At 39.1% G+C, this 6112-nt stretch overlaps 1 non-coding gene across 1 annotated transcript; it reads right to left on the bottom strand.

The window, feature by feature from the left end:
- Window positions 1-388: 388 nt before the first annotated feature.
- LOC144238049 (U6 spliceosomal RNA) lies at window positions 389-491 on the bottom strand. Its single transcript, XR_013336994.1, has one exon. It is a non-coding gene; the product is annotated as a U6 spliceosomal RNA (small nuclear RNA).
- Window positions 492-6112: the final 5621 nt, after the last annotated feature.

The following is a 6112-nucleotide window of genomic DNA, read 5'->3' as shown; positions in this document are numbered from 1 at the left end:
TAATATTTATTTCATAATATGGAATTATTTCATATTTATTTATTTATTTCAATATTTATTTCATAAGTAATTTCAAATAACTTTATTTCCATTTCAGAGAACTTGTGGATTTGTTTTCGCAGATTATCAGTGATTATAAAGGCTTAATTTAAAATAAACCCTTCATGGGGTGCCTGGGTGGCTTAGTCGGTTAAGCGTCTGACTTTTGCTTAGGTCATGATCTCGCGGTTTGTGGGTTCGAGCCCCGCGATGGGCTCTGTGCTGACTGCCAGCTCAGAGCCTGGAGCCTATTTCAGAGTCTGTATCTCCCTCTCTCTCCGACCCTCCCCTGCTCACGCTGTCTCTCTCTCTCCTAGAAATAAATAAAAATATTGAAAAAAATTATTAAAAAAATATGGAATACTTCAAATTTGCATGTCATCTTTACACAGGGGTCATGTTAATCTTCTCTGTATTCCACCTTTTAGTATATGTGCTGCTGAAGCAGGCACCGGATGTTATATTTTTATCTCTAGAAAAGGTTAGTTGGCATCAAAGATTTATAGAGCAACAAGAAATCTAAGAGCCACCTTGCAGTTTTCAAATGACAATTCTTTGTTCTACAAATGAACAAGTTAACGTCTGTTAGGCCAAGAGCCTGGGGCTAGCATCCAAAGCCATCTTCACAGGAGAGCTACTGATGACCACAGAATATAGAGCTGAGCCCTGAAAAGTCAAACGTGCTATAGAAAACTTGTTTCATGATCCATTCGTCAATTGATGGACACTTAGGCTCTTTCCATGCTTTGGCTATTGTTGAGAGTGCTGCTATGAACATTGGGGTACATGTGCTCCTATGCATCAGCACTTCTGTATCCCTTGGGTAAATTCCTAGCAGTGCTATTACTGGGTCATAGGGGAGTTCTATTGTTAATTTTTTGAGTAACCTCCACACTGTTTTCCAGAGGTGCTGCACGTATAGGTGGATTAGGAGGAACTTAATGGAGAACCATGGGGGAGAAGGGGAAAAATAGTTGGGGAGAGGGAGGGAGGCAAACCATGAGAGACTCTTGAATGCTGAGAACAAACTGAGGGCTGATGGGGTGGGGATGGGGTGATGGGCATGGAGGAGGGAACTTGGGATGAGCACTGGGTGTTCTATGGAAACCAACTTGACAGTAAACTATTAAAAAAAAAGAAAAAGAAAACTTGTTTCAAAAACAGTGGTTCCCTCTACCCAAATCAAAATAAATAAAACTAAAACGTAGGCCCCTGCCCCACCTCACTCTTTCCCACTCTCCAGAAGCAGCCTTTTCATTTTTTTCATCTCCAAATCCCAGCTACTTCTTGATTATTCATGGTTAAGCATCAGTTGTCAATATGGAAGATAAAAATGAACCCTCTTCATTACCACACCCCCCTCCACACCACACAAATACACCCCTCCCACACACCCTCACACACAGACACACCCTTCACCCCCACCACACACATACACATCATACACACTCTTAACCCCTCTTCTTCTCAATAAGGTCATATCATGAATTTACTTAATAATCCATGTTTATATTACTGTGACAATGAAATATGCCAATCACAGTTGAGCCCTGTAATATATTATGGCGACTTTTCCTTTCTCACATAGGGTTCTTTTTTGAATCAGTAATTTACCTTTTTTCCTGGTGTTCTATGTAACAATGATTTAGTTAACCCTAAATTACTCTTCAGTTATATAAATTTCCTCTCCAAATCTTCAAACACATCAATTAATCTATTTTATTTTGGAAATATATCGCTGGTAGCTTTCTGACTGGCCCTAATCTAGACTGGTTGCTCTTCATCTGTCACCTTGATGATTCCCTTCTTTTGTTGAACCTTTTCTTCTTTTGTATGTCCCACACCTTCTTTCTTCATTTAATCCCTCATTTTGGTTAGCAGTAACTTCCCAATAAAGGGTTCTAAGAAGTAAAATTTTGAGAACCTGTGTGTCTGAAAACCTTTTTTTTTTTTTACTTCTTTTATACAAATTGAAATCATTTTCCCTGAGAATTTTGAAGGTAGTAATACATTTTCTTGTAATATCAGTGTTGGTTGATGCATTCAGATTCTCAGTCCTTTGTACAAAATCTGTTGTTTTTTTAAGGTCCTCTTTGTACTGAGATATCACAATGATGTATCTTATTGTGGGTCTGTTTTTACCCATTGTTCATAGAAACTGATGACCTTCAGTTAAACTTTCTTAAATTATTTCATTGATTATTTCCACTGTTTTATCTTTGTAGGATACTTAATTATTCACACATGAGTCTTTTTGTTCGTCTTCTAATCTCTTTTTCCCTCCTATTTTCCAACTTTTTGGGTACTGTTTTGTTAGCAATTTCCTCAACTTCATCTTCTAACTCTTCTATTGAGTTTTTCACTTCCATTTTTTTAAAGTTTTTAAACATTTTTATTTATTATTAAAACATATTTATTTTTGAGAGACAGAGCATGAATGCGGGAGGGGGAGAGAGAGAGAGAGTATATCCCTCCAGAGTACAGGTGCGCAGGAAATGCCTCTCCATGAGGCTGAAGGGCAGGCTCAGAAGGAGTCAGGGCTTTGGAAGTCTATTTGCCAGCCAGAGAAGTGGTCACATTGCCTAGGCTGCAAGCTCAGAGTTTGTATACCCTAGGGTTGAGAGCCCCTGGATGTCTCCATCCAAAACCACAAACACACCACTAACAACTGGATAGTATTAACAAGAAAAAGCAAATGAAAGCATGCCAGGTAAAAAAGGAGAAAGAAAAATGAGCTCAATATTGTAATGTAGCCAATTGTAGTAGTTTGCTAGGGCTGCCATAATCAAATACCACAGCCTAGTTCACTCACAGAAATTTATGGTCTCACAGCTGTGGAGGCTGGAAGTTCAAAATCAGTGTTGGCAGAGTTGATTTCTTCTAAGGGCTGTTCTCTGTCAGGCCTCTCCTTGGCTTGTAGATGGCTCTTCCCCCTTGTTTCCTCACATCAGTTTCACTGTGTCTCTGTGTCACATTTGCCTTTTACAAGGCATATTGGGTTAGAGCTACTCTGGTGACCTTTAGCTTGCTTACCTCTGAAAAGACCCCATCTCCAAGTAAGGTCACATCATAAGGTACTAGGGGTTGGGACTTTAATATAGGAATTTGAGTGGGGGCGGGGAGGGGGAGGCGCACAATTCAACTCCTATTAGCAATGAAGGGTATATTTGGGGATGAGAGGCAATAAATTGATAATTGTCGTGCTCCTTCTTCTTTTCAGTATGTCATCCTCCCCTCAACTCTTCCTGGTGTTTCCTAGACCCTGTTTTAGCCCTTCTAAAAAAACACACAGGCTTATGCTGGGATGCTGTTGCCAAGCTACATAGTAGTGAAGAGCCCATCTGGGAATCAAACTGAAAAGTCCTAAATACTTTCAACTCATCCTATATTCAGTCAGCCTCCTTCTACTGGTACCTGATGTCATATTCATGAACATTTGGGTGCTCTACATAAGGGGAGATATAGGGTTGCTTCTTGGCATTCTCCACTGTTGACTTTGGAGTCAGGTTTCTGGGGTCTAAGTTTTTGCTTTCCAGTTTCCAGAACGTTACTGCTGTATCTGTTTCTTGTGGCTTTATAATAAATAATAAACCTTTTCTCTCAGACTAATTTTAGATTTACAAAGTTGTAAAGGTAATACAGGGAATTCCCTTATACTCTTTACTCAGTTTCTCCTGATGTTAACATCTTTTATCACTGCTGCATCAAAATTAAGAAACCAACTGGTACATTACTTATTCACCAGATTTTCTACTTATAAGTTTTTGTTCCAGGATCCAATCTAGGATACCACACTGCATTTAGTTGTCAAGAATCCAGTCTGCTGTGATTTGTGAGTTTGTCTTTCCTTGTTTTTTATGACCTTGACACTTTGGAAAAGTACTGGTCAGGCATTTTGTAGAATGATCTATTTGGTTTAATGTTTTTCTCATGATCAGACTGGGGTGAGGGGAAGAATAACCCAGTAAAGTGCTCTCATTACACATGAAGTGTACAGGATATCCACATGTATCATTGGTGATCACTTGGTTAAAGTAAAAAGTTCAGTGGTGGCTTTCTTCTGTAAGGTAGGGCTGATGCCTAATGGTAAATGAGGCTTAGAGAACTAGATTCATTGGGGTGCCTGGGTGGCTCAGTTGGTTGAGCCGTCCGACTTTGGCTCAGGTCATGATCTTGCAATTTGGTGAGTCTGAGCCCCACACTGGGCACTGCTCTCAGTGTGGAGCCCACTTTGGACCCTCTGTCTCCCTCTCTCTACTCTTCCCATAAAACTAAAAAACAAAACAAAACAAAAACAAACCTAAAAAACACCTAGAATTACTGATAGAGATGGAGAGGACAAAATTCTCCCTATCCTCTTCAATATAAAGACCAGGTACTGATGCCTAACTACCAGAAGACAGAAGGATATAATGATATCACACTATGTAGCAGGGCTGACCTGGCAGTTTAGGGGATTGGGTTCACAGAGAATTATGGATATGGTTAATAGAACACAGTATGTCTTAGGGGCAACATATATGGGCAGCCAATAAGGATATTATTCAGTTTTTACCATCAGAATATTAATGATGGAAGACAACAAGGAAGCTAAGGGCAGTTGCCCTAATAAAGTCACAATACCTTTCCCAGTTACCCAAGCCAGTTTTTCAACCCAGAACACATAATGAAGAAGTTCAGTACCCAGGAGGAAGGACCTGGCAACAACATAGCATGCACAGACTAAAACAATTCCCTATCTGACCCCAAAAGGAATTCTGGCCATTTACTCAGAACTGTACACTGGAGAGAGGGCCGTTAGACACAGTCTGGGTTGACAGTGACACTCAGTGATCTGAAGCATCATCATGCTGGAGAGAGGGGGAGAGCATGTAATAAACATTAGTGTTGACCAAGTTATAAATGTATATGTAAGTGCTCTTCTACTGCGTATGTTCATGGATTGGAAGAACAGGTACTGTTAAAATGTCTTTGTACCCAAAGCAATCTACAAATGGAATGCAATCACTACAAATGTAATGCACTCTAAAAATGTAATGCAAATCCAACAGGATTTTTCAGAGCTAGAATAATCCTAAAATTTGTATGGAACCACAAAAGACCTTGAGTAGCCAAAGCAATCTTGAAAACACAAAACTGGAGGTAACACAATTCCGGACTTCAAATTATATTACAATGCTGTAGTAATCAAAACAGTATGGTACTGGCACAAAAACAGACACAGATCAATGGAACAAAACAGAAAACCCAGAAATAAACCCACAATTATATGGTCAATTAATCTTCAACAAAGGAGGTATGCAATAGGAAAAAGACCATCTCTTCAACAGAGTTGGGAAAACTGGATAGTGACATGCAAAAGAATGAAACTGGATACAGAAATAAACTAACAATGGATGTTAGTGAGACGTGTAAATGTGAGACGTGAAACCATAAAAATCCTAGAGAGCAAGGTCAGTAATTTTTCTGACATCGGCCATCGCCACATCTTTCTAAATGCCTCCTGAGGCAAGGGAAACAAAGACAAAAATCAACTATTGGCAACTACACCAAAATAAAAAGCTTCTGCACAGCAAAGAAAACAGTCCACAAAACTAAAGGACAATCTACTGAATGGGAGAAGGTATTTGTAAATGACATATCTGATAATGGGTTAGTTAGTATCCAAAATCTATAAAGAACTGATACAATTCAATACTCAAAAACAAATAATCCAAATAATGAATGGGAGAAGCGAACAGACATTTCTCCAAAGACATCCTATGGCCAACAGACAACACATGAAAAGATGCTCAACATCACATATTATCAAGGAAAATGCAAATCAAAACCACAATGAGAGATCACCTCACACCTATGAGGATGGCTAAAATAAAAAACACAAGAAGCAACAGGTATGGGTAAGAATGTAGAGAAAAGGAACCCTCTTACTCTGTTTATGGGAATGGACACTATTACAGCCACTCTGGAAGACAGTATGGAGGTTCATTGCACTAACTGGGTATTTACTTCCAAAATACAAAAACATTAATTCAAAGGGATATATGTACCCCTGTGTTTACTGCAGCATTAT

Source organism: Crocuta crocuta, unplaced genomic scaffold (genome assembly GCF_008692635.1).
Source record: "Crocuta crocuta isolate KB4526 unplaced genomic scaffold, BGI_CrCroc_1.0 scaffold457, whole genome shotgun sequence".
In the NCBI taxonomy this organism is placed as follows: Eukaryota; Metazoa; Chordata; class Mammalia; order Carnivora; family Hyaenidae; genus Crocuta; species Crocuta crocuta.
Note: the sequence above shows the minus strand (reverse complement) of the source record. Positions and strands in the feature narration are given on the sequence as shown.